Consider the following 15,056-nt stretch of genomic DNA (forward strand, 5'->3'; position numbering starts at 1 on the left):
TCAAAGTGGGAAGATACTATTACAGGAGTAATACATAATTATTCTGAGGAGGCATACATTTTGACATGGGAACTAAGAAAAAGAAATAAAACATAAAGTGGTAAAAAAGTGTTAGGTATATATAGTAGATTTTAAAAGACAGTCAAAAGGCTGACCATCCTGGGAAACAGAATTATCACCAGCAGTCCAGTGCTCCAGATAAAGATGTAGGGGCCACAGGCAGGCCATCCCACTACGTGCCACTTCGGCACAAAAATGATTTCAGAGCTAAAAGCAGTCAAAACCCAAAAGACTCAGAAAGATCCTGACCTCCATCCCTGCGAACTGCCCCAACTGCATAAAAGATTTTAGATGGAGCAGCTGCTCCAGGAATAGAGCTATGACCACAGATAACTACATTATAATATAAACTGGTCAAGGTAGACCGGGAGGAATTTAGCAAAGTGTATTTGTTAAAATTCCTCTCCATGGCCCCTTGTTTCTGCCCAGCAAACCTGTGTTTGGTACCAGACATTCACTCATTCATATGCCCGTGAATTGCCTTCCTTTCCTGCGAAGCCCCAGACCCCACCCCTCCTCCTCAGTTCAGCATCACATCTGTACTTCATTTTCCATGACTATCTTTTGAATCTCATGGCTATGGATTCCCCATACATACATAATTAAAATTTGTCTTTTTTTTCTCCTCTTAGTCTGTCTCATGTAAATTCAATTCTTAGACCAGCTGGAAGAGCCTTGAAGGGTGGGGAAAATCCTTTCTCCCCCACAGGCGGTGTACTTGGCAGGATATCTTGCTGAACTTTGCTTGCTTCAAGGCTGCTGCAGTTCAGAGATTCTGGGATATCTGATGGACAGCCAGCAGAAGGTAAGATTTTTTACCATGTTAGGCCCCCAGAATATCTACCTGTGGGGGTCTGATGGAACAAGAATGGTGAGAGTCCTTTTTCTCACTTTCTAAATTTAAATTAGCAGGAGAAAATGTTGGTGGAACTAGTTCCTCAGGCTTGGTGAGTCTTTGTAAATTTGGTTGAGTACACGTGGATAAGCTGACTTTTACCTCCCAGAGACGATGTGTTTTCTTAGTGTGTGTCTTTTCTTTCATTATTAAATGTGTATGTGGGGTAAAGGCTATGGCTAGAGGACACATTGGAAATCAAATCCACAAAACTGGTGGGCACAGGTCGAGCACTAAAGAGCTGTCAGAGCAACCATCTAACTCAAAGACTCTCATGATAGGATATGTCAGTCATGGAATGGGTTAGATTGACACTAGGCACCCACTGATTTCAAGAAAACTTCTGTGCAATGAGGTGCAACAGTAAAACATTACATGATCCCAAACCTGTGACACACCATCCTAGGTATTAGTTTGGCTTCTGAGAGTCCAAGGCTTAGCTAAAACTGTTGAAATAACTGGATGTATGAAGAAACTGGGTGAAGGTCACATTTTGTCTTGTTATGTCCTGGGAGGTTTGCTTTGTGACTGGTGAAAGCATTACCTCTAGTCTCTGTGGCCCAGAGGATGCACTTACTGTCATGCATCTGGAGGAGAGTCCGACAAGCTATAGATCAGAAGGCTCCGACTATCCCAGCTCTCAGAACAGTTTATCATAAGAGGTCCCAGTCCCAGGGACATTTGTCATCCCAAGCTTCATTGCTGATAAGTGTTGGAAAAGTCCCCTTCCAGGAGAGTCTGCCTGATGTCACAGATCCCTGGGTCAGTGACTAGAGTCATCTCACATTTTTATGGGAGAATGGAGACACCGTTTACACTACACTATCCTTACCACATGTGCTACAAACACCTTTGCTTTCTTTGCGGGAGTGAATATTTGGATCATGGAGGCTGCTTCATCTATGCCCTCCAGAGACATTTCTTGTGTGCATATTTTAAATCTGGAAAGTTGCCTCTAGTTCTTTTCATAAAAGTTATATAGGTTTGAGATGCCATTAAGATCTTACTCATAAATGGCCAGAAGATGGATCCTTTAAATTGGCTATAGATAAAAGACAAAATCTTTTTAGAGAGCTTTATTTTTTTTTCTTTGAAAATTTTTTGATTAAAGCATTATTAACATACACTCTTATGAAGGTTTCACACGAAAAAACAATGTGGTTACTAGATCTACCCATATTATCAAGTCCCCACCCATACCCCAATATAGTCACTGTCTATCAGTGAAGTAAGATGCCACAGATTCACTATTTGCCTTCTCTGTGCTACACTGTTTTCCATGTGACCCCCCACACCATGTGTACAAAATATAGTACCAGTCAATCCCCTTCTACCCCTTCCCCACCTACCTTCCCACACCCCTACCCTTAGGTAACCACTAGTCCCTTCCTGGAGTCTCTGAGTCTACTGCTATTTTGTTCCTTCAGTTTTGCTTCGTTGTTATACTCCACAAATGAAGGATTTCATTTGGCACTTGTCTTTCTCTGCCTGGCTTATTTCACTGAGGATCATGTCCTCCAGCTCCATCCATGTTGTTGCAAATGGTAGGATTTGTTTCTTTCTTATCACTGAACAGTATTCCACTGTGTATATGTACCACATCTTCTTTATCCATTCATTTACTGATGGATGCTTAGGTTGCTTCCGTATCTTGGCTATTTTAAAAAGTGCTGCAGTAAACATAGGAGTTCATATGCCTTTTGAATCTGAGTAGTTGTATTCTTTGGGTAAATTCCAAGGAGTGGGATTCCCGGGTCAAGTAGTATTTCTATTTTTAGTTTTTTGAGGAACATCCATATTGCTATCCATAATGGTTGAACTCTCTTACATTCCACCAGCAGCGTAAGAGGATTCCCCATTTTCTGCATCCTCACCAGCATTTGCTGTTCTTAGTCTTTTGGATGGTGGCGATCCTTACTGGTGTGAGCTAATATCCTACTGTGGTTTTATTTGCATTTCCCTAATGATTAGTGATGTGGAGCATCATTTCATGTGCCTGTTAGCCATCTGAACTTCTTCTTTGGAGAGCTGTCTCTTCATATCTTCTGCCCATTTTTTAATTGGGTTATTTGGTTTTTGGTTGTTGAGGCTTGTAAGTTCTTTATATATTTTGGATGTTAACCCTTTATCAGATATGTAATTTACAAATATATTCTCCCATACTGTAGGATGCCTTTTTGTTCTGTTGTTGGTATCCTTTGCCATACACAAATTTTGTAGTATGATGCAGTCCCATGAGTTCATTCTTGCTTTTGTTTCCCTTGTTTGAGGAGATGCATTCAGGAAGAAGTTGCCCATGCTTATATTCAGGAGATTTTTGTGTATGCTGTCTTCTAAGAGTTTTATGGTTTCAAGACTTACATTCAGGTCTTTGATCCATTTTGAGTTGACTACTGTGTATAGGGTTAGACAATAATCCAGTTTCATTCTCTTGCATGTACCTGTCCAGTTTTGCCAAAACCACCTGTTGAAGAAGCTGTCATTTCCCCATTGTATGTCCATGGCTCATTTATCAAATACTAATTGACGATATATGGTTGGGTTTATATCAGGGCTCCCTAATCTGGTCCATTGGTCTATAGGTCTGTTCTTCTGCCAGTACCAAATTTTCTTGACCACTGTTGCTTTGTAGTAGAGCTTGAAGTTGGGGAGCATAATACCCCCAGCTTTATTCTTTCTTCTCAGGATTGTTTTGGTTACTCGGGGTCTTTTGTGGTTCCATATGAATTGTAGAATGATTTCCTCTAGCTCATTGAAGAATGCTGTTGGTATTTTGATAGGAATTTCATTGAATCTGTTGATTGCTTTAAGCAGGATGGACATTTTGACAATATTAACTCTTCCTATCCATGAGCCCAGGCTGTGTTTCCATTTACTGGCATCTTCTTTAATTTCTCTCATGAGTGTCTTGTAGTTTTCAAAGTATAGGTCTTTCACTTCCTTGGTTAGGTTTAACCCTAGGTATTTTATTCTTTTTGATGCAACTGTGAATGGAATTGTTTTCCTGGTTTCTCCTTCTGCTTTTCATCATTAGTGTATAGGAATGCCACAGATTTCTGGGTATTAATTTTGTATCCTGCAACTTTGATGAGCTCAGATATTAGATGTAGTAGTTTTGGAGTGGATTCTTTAGGGTTTTTTATGTAAAATATCATGTAATCTACAAACAGGGACATTTTAACTTCTTCCTTGCCAATCTGGATGCCTTTTATTTCTTTGTGTTGTCTGATAGCCATGGTTAGGACCCCCGGTACTTTGTTGAATAGAAGTGGGGAGACTGAGCATCCTTGTCTTGCTCCCAATCTTAAAGGAAAAGCTTTCAGCTTCTCACTGTTAAGTATACTGTTGGCTGTGAGTTTATCATATATGGCCTTTATTATGTTGAGGTACTTGTACTTTATACCCATTTTGTTGAGATTTTTTATTATAAATTGAAGTTGAATTTTGTCAAATGCTTTTTTAGCATCTATAGATATGATCATGTGGTTTCTCTTTCTTTTTGTTGATGTGGTGGATGATGTTGACAGATTTTTGAATGTTGTACCATACTTGCATCCCTGCAATAAATCCTATTTGATCATGATGGATGATCTTTTTGATGTATTTTGAATTTGGTTTGCTAATATTTTGTTGAGTATTTTTGCATCTATGTTCATCAGGGATATTGGTCTGTAATTTTCTTTTTTTTTGTGGTGTCTTTGCCTGGTTTTGGTATTAGAGTAATACTGTCCTAATAGAATGAGTTTGGAAGTAGTCCCTCTTCTTCTACTCTTTGGAAAACTAAGGAGTATGGGTATTAGGTCTTCACTAAATGTTTGATAAAATTCAGCGGTGAAGCCATCTGGTGCAGGGTTTTGTTTTTAGGTAGTTTTTTACCAGTTCAATTTCATTGCTGGTAGTTGGTCTGTTGAGATTGTCAGTTTCTTTCTGGGTCATTCTTGGAAGGTTGTATTTTTCTAGAAAGTTGTCCATTTATTCTAGGTTATCCAGTTTGTTAGCATATAATTTTTCATAGTATTCTCTAACAATTCTTTGTATTTCTGTGGTGCCCATTGTGATTTTTCCTTTCTCACTTCTGATTCTGTTTATGTGAGTAGACTCTCTTGATTCTCTTGATTTCTTGATAAGTCTGGCTAGGGTTTATCTATTTTGTTTATTTCCTCCAAGAACCAGCTCTTGCTTTCACTGATTCTTTCTATTATTTTATTTTTCTCCATTTTATTTATTTCTGCTCTAATCTTTATTATATCCCTCCTTCTAGTGACTGTGCGCCTCATTTGTTCTTCTTTTTTGAGTTTCATTAATTGTGAGTTTAGACTGCTCATATGGGATTGTTCTTCTTTCCTGAGGTACGCCTATGTTGCAATACACCTTCCTCTTAGCACATCCTTCGCTGCATCCCACAGATATTGTAGTGTTTACACTACATTTTACACATAATTACAATAATTACACAGAATTATTGTTGTCGTTTGTCTCCACATATTGCTTGATCTCTGTTTTTATTTGGTCATTGATCCATTGGTTATTTAGGAGCATGTTGTGAAGTCTTCATGTGTTTGCATGATTTTTCTTTTTCTTTGTGTAATTTATTTCTAGTTTCATACCTTTGTGGTCTGAGAAACTGGTTGGTACAATTTCAATCTTTTTAAATTTACTGAGGCTCTTTTTGAGGCCTAGTATATGATCTATTCTTGAAAATGATACATGTGCACTTGAGAAGAATGTGTATTCGGCTGCTTTTGGGTGGAGAGTTCTCTAGATGTCTGTTAGGTCCATCTGTTCTAATGTGTTGTTCAGTGTCTCTGTGTCCTTACTTATTTTCTGTCTGGTTGATCTGTCCTTCAGAGTGAGTGGAGTGTTGAAGTCTCCTAGAATGAATGCATTGCATTCTATTTCCCCTTTTAATTCTGTTAGTATTTGTTTCACATATTTAGGTGCTCCTGTTTTGGGTGCATAGATATTTATAATGTTTATTTCTTCTTGTTGGATTGACCCCTTTATCATTATGTAATGTCCTTCTTTGTCTCTTGCGACTTTCTTTGTTTTGAACTCTATTTTGTCTGATACAAGTACTGCAACTCCTGCTTATTTCTCCCTATTAGTTGCATGAAATATCTTTTTCCATCCCTTCACTTTAAGTCTGTGTATGTCTTTGGGTGTAAAGTGAGTCTCTTCCAGGGAGCATGTAAATGGGTCTTGTTTTTTCATCCATTCAGTGACTCTAGGTCTTCTGATTGGTGCATTCAGTCCTTTTACGTTTAGGGTGATTTTGGATAAGTATGTACTTATTGCCATTGCTGGCTTTAGATTCATGTTTACCAAAGGTTCTAGGTTAACTTCCTTACTATCTAAGAGCTTAACTTAACTCACTTAATATGCTATTACAAACACAATGTAAAGGTTCTTTTTTTCCTTCTCCTTTCTCTTCCTCCTACATTCTTTATATATTAGGTATCACATTCTGTACTCTTTGTGTATCCCTTGATTGACTTTGGGGAGAGTTGATTTAATTTTGCATTTGCTTAGTAATAATTAGCTGTTCTACTTCTTTACTGTGGTTTTATCACCAGGTGTGACAGCTATTAAACCTTAGGAACACTTTCTTCTATAGCAGTCCCTCCAAAATACACTGTAGAGATGGTTTGTGGGAGGTAAATTCTCTCAACTTTTGCTTACCTGGCAATTGTTTAATCCCTCCTTCAAATTTAAATGATAATCTTGCCAGATAAAGTAATCTTGGTTCCAGGCCCTGCTGCTTCATTGCATTAAATACATCATTCCCCTCTCTCCTGGCCTGTAAGATTTCTGCTGAGAAGTCTGATGATAGCCTGATGGGCTTTCCTTTGTATGTGATCTCATTTTTCTTTTTAGAGAGCTTTCTATTGTTGTATTGTAACAGCTAGCCTTAGGAATTCCCTTGATAAGATAAAAGAACAGAAATTAGGCTTAGAACACAAAGTGATGTCCATATCCAACATAAATTTCCCTTTTTAAAATCTGGCCCATCTACATGTTTTCACTTCCTTTCCCAATATATTTATAAATAATACACCAACCTAAATCTACACCTAAAGAATACAGGTCACTCGTATACATGCTGAAAGCAAGAGAAGGAATTTAACCAGAGCTCCAGAGGTTGGGCTTGCTTTGCTTCCACCTTCCTGGGCTCTGTATTTGCTCTGCCAATTTCAGCCATTGTTATGCAATGTCCTTTGCAGATTTATTCTAAACTACTGAACAAAAACATAATTTTTTATGCCCCATGGACAGCAGAAGCTCTTTTAATATAGCTGTTTACCTGAATTTTCAGGACATCCCCTCAAATTTGTAGAGGTGTTCTAATTATTAGTGACCATTCACAAACCCCTCCCAGAGGAAACTGATAACTAAACTTTCTGTTCATCCTCCTATAAATGATAAACTGGTGACAATATCCAGGGAACAGCAGAGGAGGGAAATCGAGTTTCATGATGTCCCTTCCCTTGCAAATCCAAACCCATTGTTTATTGATACTTTCTCTCCTGGGGATAACTGTTTCTCTCTGACTTGTCTCATTTTGCATCCTAGGACCTCGACTTGGCTTTCTGCCTGCCTGGGCCACGCAAGGCGAGGTTTGTTCCTTGGTGATCTTTGGGAGTCACTCTAGATCTTCTAAATAGTTTTGCACTCTCTTTTAGGATGCCTCTTGGCTCCATGGGGTTATTTGATACTATCAGAAATATTTACTGTTCCAGCATATTTACTTGAAACCTGACAAGATGTTTAGAAGGATATAATAACTTTATGAAAAAAAAATCAGTGTCAAGTTCACGTTGACAGAGACTGATGGAAATGTTTTATAAGTTTTCTCCCCTTAGTTAAAGGTACACAGAGGGAAATAATAACATTTCAACATGGATGGAGGTGTCAGTCTTTGTTGTGAAGATGGAAAAACAATTCTTCAAGATTTAAAAAGAGCTGTCCTTATTTTGTAAATCTAATCTCCACAGGGTAGAGGTTGGAGCTCTAGAAACAATTTAATGTCTACCTATTTTTACCAATATCTAGACCTCCCCATCATTTCAAAGTGCCTGTAGATGTAATAAAAGATCAGGACATTGGAATAAAATTGTCCTGTACTTAAGAAAATAAAGAAAATTAAAATAACTACCATAAAATTCTTTTTTAAAAAACAAAAACTTGCATAGTTTCTCTGTGCTTTTGTGATATAGATTTTCTTCCCCCATCAGTCTTTGAAATTCAAAGCCTTAGGAGCAGTTTCTCATCTGAGAAAATTAAATGAGAGACAGAGAGGGACACAGAGATTCTAGGAACTGGGCAAATAAAATCTCCACAGATATTAGTTTGCATGTGTCTGTACTTTTATGTGTACGTGTGTGTGTGTGTGAGTGTGCATGTGTATTGTAAATGTGACATTTTCCTATCTCTGATTGGTTTTGTTAAATTAATTTCTAACAAATTCAACTTATTTCATTTTAAGATAAGTACTTGTAAAAATTGGGCATTCTTAAACTCTCAGAAATTCTGAAAGAAACTAACCAAAATGTTTTTCAAGTTCATGGGATCTGAGATAATATTTGATATTAAAACTAATTTATGGTTGTCCTTTAATTATAATAAACCTCTTAAGGATTATTAGCATTAAAATGAAAATGTCTATTATGTCTCAGTTTACTTCAAGTGAAATAAGTTGGCACTACCTGTTAGAAAATGGTTTTTAAAAAAATGATCTGTGATAATGGCTGACCTTATCTGATGTCTCATGAAGTTTTCATGGGCAGTCTAACATAACCGGGAGCAGATGATTTAGATAGACGTAAGTGGAATAAGAGTTTATAGAAAACTTTTTACAACAATTATATTTCATAGTATACATACTTATAAACAGCTCCTCAGATCTTTTTGGTAAACTGCCCCTAAAGTTTTGTTAAGCTAAATGGTGAGGTAAGTTAAATTCATTGAATATCTAGATCATAAGCTAAAATAATGAAACTTTACTTACTGAACATAGGTTTATCTACTTTTGGCTTCCTCATTAGAGAAAAACTAAAAATAAATTGGGGTCTGTTAGCAAACATTTTTTGTGCTTTATTAAAAAATTGTACATAATTTAACTTCAGGTATTTTTTTCTCCTGTTAACCTGTCTCATATCCACTTGATTTTTAATTTTCTTTGTAGAAAATTCTTCATTCCCAAGAATGATAATTCTAAAGGAGAGAATATATATTCTTTGACTTATTTGTGGGTTTTCCTTCCTTTCTCTCTTTTTGTCTTTTAGGGAAAATACTAATGATAAACTCAATAAGGAAATAGTCTAATTGATCTGCAATCTAGTTCATAAAACATTCTGAAGAAGGAGACAGAAAAGAAGAGGAAGAAGGAAAAAAAGAGAAATTCCTAATAAAGTTCTTATAAACAATGTAGTTGATTTCTAAAATGTGTAAGCAGTTGAAAACCCCTATTTAAAATGTGGTTGCAAGAGTGTGTATGTTTTTTCATTTACAATGGATTTCTCACTTTTATTTATATTTATGTTGCAAAGATTTTCTTATTCTTAAAAGTTATCAATTATTATAACTGCAGTTTTAAAAGTAACCTGGACAGATACCTTCCTTAATTTTGTAAAAGGTTTTACCTTTATGTACAAGATTGGACAAATGATCTATGACACCTCTTTTAGCTCTATGATATTATGACTACATTCTACGTCTTTCAGGTTTTTCTGACTTGCCATCCAGTTGGCCTGGGTTGTACTGAGTTCTGCACATATTCTGTGTTATATGTTCCTTCTTTAGAAGGAAATTGCATGCCCTCTTCATACACAATTACCATAGGATTATTTAAGTGAATTCATAAACATTCTAAAATCTATCCAGGTCTCAAGGCTAGGACATTTTAATGAATAATCAGTATGATAAAGTTTTAAAGATAAAATTAAAAACAGCAAAGGTTTAGTACTTAAAAGACTTGGAGTTCAGGGCCCAACTGAATTACAAACAAAGTTATTTCCTCATTTGTCTTTGAACTTGTAAACTTTGTATAAAAACAAATATCTAAATCTCACCAAAAATATTCAAACAGTTGTTTGAGTGTCTTGGGCATTTATATTTATTAAAGATTCATCAACTTTTTGTTACAAAGCTGGGGTTTAGATATATATCCCAGAAAACTCCAATCTGACTCTAGATTTCCTTCTCATGAAAGTGGAGAGACTAACATTCTACTCAAAGAGGGTTGCTGCAGATGTTAATAAGGAAATTTATGTAAATCTCCAGACATAGTGCCTGGCACATTGTTGGTGATAAATGTATGTTGTTAGCTTCTCTCTCATTCTTTGTTATTTCTTAATGACTCCAATAGTTAATCCTTACCTTTTTTTTTTTTTTTTTTTTGTCTAGCTTTGATAAAATTCATAAGAGAGAAATGAGAAACCATTCAATGCAGACAGAGTTCATTCTTTTGGGTCTGACAGATAACCCTGAGTTGCAAGTTGTAGTTTTCCTCTATTTTTTACCTACATATTTAGCGTCACAGGAAACTTAACCATCATTATTCTTACTCTTCTGGATTCCCACCTTAAGACACCAATGTATTTCTTGCTAAGGAATTTTTCCCTTTTAGAAATCTCATTCACAACTGTTTGTATTCCAAGATTTCTGGTGAGACTTGTGACAAAAGACAGGACTATTTCCTATATGAGTTGTATGACTCAGTTATTTTTTTTATCTTTTTGGGAGTAACTGAATTTTACCTTCTGGCTGCCATGTCCTATGACCGTTATGTGGCTCTATGTAAACCCCCGCATTATACCACCATCGTGAGCAACAGAGTTTGCTACCAACTTGTATTCAGCTCCTGGGTAACTGGATTCCTGATTATCTTTCCTCCAATGATCTTGGGACTCAAGTTTTAATTCTGTGCTTCCAATGTCATTGATCATTTTATTTGTGATTCGTCTCCCATCCTGCAGATCTCTTGTTCTGATACACATTTCCTAGAGCTAATGTGTTTTCTCTTGGCTATTGTCACAATAATGGTCACACTGATGTTAGTGATTCTCTCTTATGGCTACATCATCAAAACAATTCTCAAATTCCCTTCTATTTAGCAAAGGACCAAAGCCTTTTCTACCTGTTCTTCCCACATGATTGTAGTTTCCATCTCTTATGGTAGCTGTATCTTCACGTACATAAAACCATCAGCAAATGATAGAGTGACTTTAAGCAAAGGAGTAGCTGTGCTCAATACCTCAGTTGCCCCCTTATTGAATCCTTTCATTTACACCTTAAGGAACCAGCAAGTGAAACACGCATTTAAGGACATGGTCCAGAAACTTTCATTTGGTCAAATGAGAAAATTCTAAAAAAGTGAATAAAATATTGCCCTATCTTGATTTACTTTGTCTGATTCTACATATTTGCAGACTATATTAGTAATTTCAGCTGATTTGGGGCCTCCTTCCATGTTACTATTTCTGGCTAAAATTATATATTACAGATCTGCTCCTTTATAAATTTCAGAAATATACAATTTTAGATGTGATAGTTTTCATAGATCATAGTGGATGAAACATGTTTCAACAAGGCTCTGTATGAGCTTGCATACCAGATGACATTCTAGACCTTGGCATATAAATGGAATGATTGCAGCTAGAATCATATTTTTAGGACAAAAATGACTATCTGAAAGTGTAGGGACCAAGGGCAGGCTGCCTCAAGATGTGTCACTGTGACAGGCAGATTATTTTGATCTGAAAAGCATCGAGGTGCAAAAGACTCAAATACAAACTTTGTTCTTCCTCCTAACTGCCTAAAAGAATTTAGATAGAAAACTCACTCCAGGAAGAAACCTATTACCACAGATAGCTTACATTATGATAGGCCTAGTAGACCGGGAGGAATTTAGCAAAATCTGTCTGTTAAAATTCCTCTCCATGTCACATTGTTTTCCATTGCCCAACAAACACTTGTTTACCAAACATTTGCTCTAATCTTCCTGTGAATTACTTTCCTCTCCTTTGAAGTCCCAGACCCTTACCATTCTTCTCCTTAGTTCAGGATGGCATATATACCTCGTTTTATTCCCTGTCTTTGAAATCTCATGTCTGTGTGAATTCTTCACATATATGTAATTAAATTTGATGGTCTGCTATAAGTATGTATCATGTCAATTTGATTCTAGGCCAGTCAGAAGAACATTGAAGGTAGAAGAACATTTTTCCTTCCCAGTAATATTTTATTCTCATTAATTGAGCCTTTGGTGATATTACTGGTAATGATAACAATCCAGGCTAACCTCAGAAAGATTAGTGTAATCAGCAGGATATCATCATTTTTGTTAACCAAGTTGATTTTAATGTGGTAAGAAATTTTGAATACATTAATGCAAATTCCCTAAGATGAATGGTGATGTTTACCCTTTATTGAAGGAAAAGTCAAATGAATACCAGAGGTCAAATTCAGAGTCTCTGCAAGAGATAATGTACTGAATTTCCTCTAAAATCCAGTAGAAAATTAGCTTATACAAAATACAAAATTACTTGCTGTAACTTCCCAGGGGGCCAGGGGAGGGAGGGACATATATTCACAGCCTGGGACAAATTACTTTTGAAGCCAAAATCAGTCAAAGGGAGAAATAAAGAGGGAGAAACCTGTTTATTCCTAACAAACCATCATCCACTTCTGCTTGCCTGTGTCTCTCATGTCCCAGCTCCAAAAGTGGAGCCCACCCAACCTCTCAGGTTCACACAAACCCTTGTTTCCCCTTGGAATCACCTATTGATATGGAGATGAACTACTTCTCTCCATCCCTTGGAAACACCTACTGACATGGAGAAGCACTAAGGCTAGGCAAGAGATTGTGGAAATACTGCATTTTTACACCCACTTGCTTTTTATTTGAAAGTATAAACCTCTGTATATTTCTTTGGAGTTTTGACTTGGCATATAGGAATATCTGAGATAGGAAACAGTATTTACCAGATTGATTCTGTTCAAGCTCTTGGAAAACTAATGTGTGAAATAGACAAATTTGACTCTGTCAATAGAATAAAAATGAAAGTATATATGGTGACATGAGTTGAAAATATATTCTACACTATAACCCAAAATCTTCATCAGTAAAAAAGATAAGTTACAAAATTTTTCCTTCAATAATCTATAAATAATGTAGAATGCTTGTCAAAATCAAAATTCTAAATTTTAGTGTACTTATACCTAGCTACCCTGGCCCATTATCCATGTTACATTGTAAGCAATTTGAGAAACAAGACACAGTCTCTAAATATTATTTCCCACTGAGACGTACCAGAGCTTCATGCAGAGAGTTCTTTCCAGGTTAAGGCAAAGAAACTACAAACTCCATACTGCTTTGCACAGCATGTGTACCAATTGACATTCCTACCAACAGAGTAGGAGGGTTCCCTTTTCTCCACATCCTCACCCAACACTTGGTATTTCTTGTCTTTTGAACAGTGGACATTCTGACTGGTGTAGGTGACAGCTCATTGTGGTTTGGATTTGCATTTCCCTGAAAATTAGCAGTGTGGAACATCTTTTCATGGGCCTGTTGGCCATTTGTAGGTCTTCTTTGGAGAAGTGTCTGTGCAGGTGGTCTGCCCACTTTTTAATTGGGTTATTTGATTTTATGGTGTTGAGGCATATGTGTTCTTTATACATCTTGGATGATAACCCCTTATCAGGTTAATCATTTAAGAATATATTCTCTCATACTGTATGTTGTATTTTTGTTCTACTGTTGGTGTCCTTTGCTGTACAGAAGCTTTTTAGTTTGATATAGTTCCACTTATTCATTTTTTATTTTGTTTCCCTTGCCTGAGGACATTTGTACAGGAAAAAATGGCTCATACTTGTCATTCAACAGATTTGCCTGTTTTCCTCTAAGAGGTTTACAGTTTCATATCTTAAATTCAGGTCTTTTATCCATTTTGTTTACTTTTTTTATGGAGTTAGATAACAATCCAGTTTCATTGTCTTGCATGTAGCTGTCCCGTTTTACTAACACCAGTTATTGAAGAAGCTGTCTTTTCCCCATTGTATATTCACATCTCCTTCACTGTATATTAGTAATTTTACTTCTAGGGATTCATTTGAAGAAAACAAAAGTCCCTGATTCAAAAATACATATGCATGCCTATTTTTATCACATCATTATTTATAATAGCCCAACTATTGGAGCACATAAGTGCCCAAAAATAGATGAATGGATAAAGAAGATGTCATAGATATAAACAAATGAATATCATTCAGCTATAAAAAAATAGATATCCCGCCATTTGCATTAACAAGGATGGATCTGCAGGATATAATAATGCTCAGTGATATAAGCCCGGTGGAGAAAGATGAATACCATATGATTTCACTTGTTTGTGGAATATAAAACCAAAACAAAGCATAAGGACCATGATAGCAGGAGACTCAAAGACACTGAGAAGAGACTGGTGGTCACCATGGGGGACTAGTTTGGACGCAGGGAGGGTGAGGGGGATAGAGGGGCACAAAAGTTCTCAGTCATAATGTAAACTGGTTACAGGGATAATAGTACAGCATGGAGAATATAGGTGATGATTCTGTAACATCTTCCTATGTTGATAGACAGTAACAAGAGAGGGTGAAGATTTAATAATATGGTAACTGTTAATATGAACCACTGTGCTGCATGTTTGAATCCAATATAAGATTGTATATCAACAATACAATAAAAAAAAAACTAAACCTGTAATATGTTACTGCACCAGAAGGAAAAATAATAGTAAAAATGTCATATGAGAAAACAAGAACCAATTTTAATCCCACCTGCTGAAATAAAATGGGACAACTTGAACATGCAAATGTAATGATTACTCTAATAGATTCAAAAAAATAAAATAAATTTAAAAATCAATGTGTATATAGCTTTTAAAAGGAAACTGATCATCAGTGGAAGTTCTTAAAACATAAAATTTCTAGCCCAGAACATTGATAAAGGAGGGAATATGTTAATGCTCTATATCCTCCCTTGGAATCAAATAGTTTACCGAAAAAGACATGAATTCACAGAAATACAAATGAAAAAATGCTTTCAACCTATTAACAGAAG

At 36.2% G+C, this 15,056-nt stretch overlaps 1 pseudogene; it reads left to right on the top strand.

The window, feature by feature from the left end:
- Positions 1-2,496: 2,496 nt before the first annotated feature.
- LOC130679054 (olfactory receptor 6C70-like) lies at positions 2,497-11,322 on the top strand (annotated as a pseudogene).
- Positions 11,323-15,056: the final 3,734 nt, after the last annotated feature.

This window comes from Manis pentadactyla, chromosome 10, assembly GCF_030020395.1.
Source record: "Manis pentadactyla isolate mManPen7 chromosome 10, mManPen7.hap1, whole genome shotgun sequence".
Lineage (NCBI taxonomy): Eukaryota > Metazoa > Chordata > Mammalia > Pholidota > Manidae > Manis > Manis pentadactyla.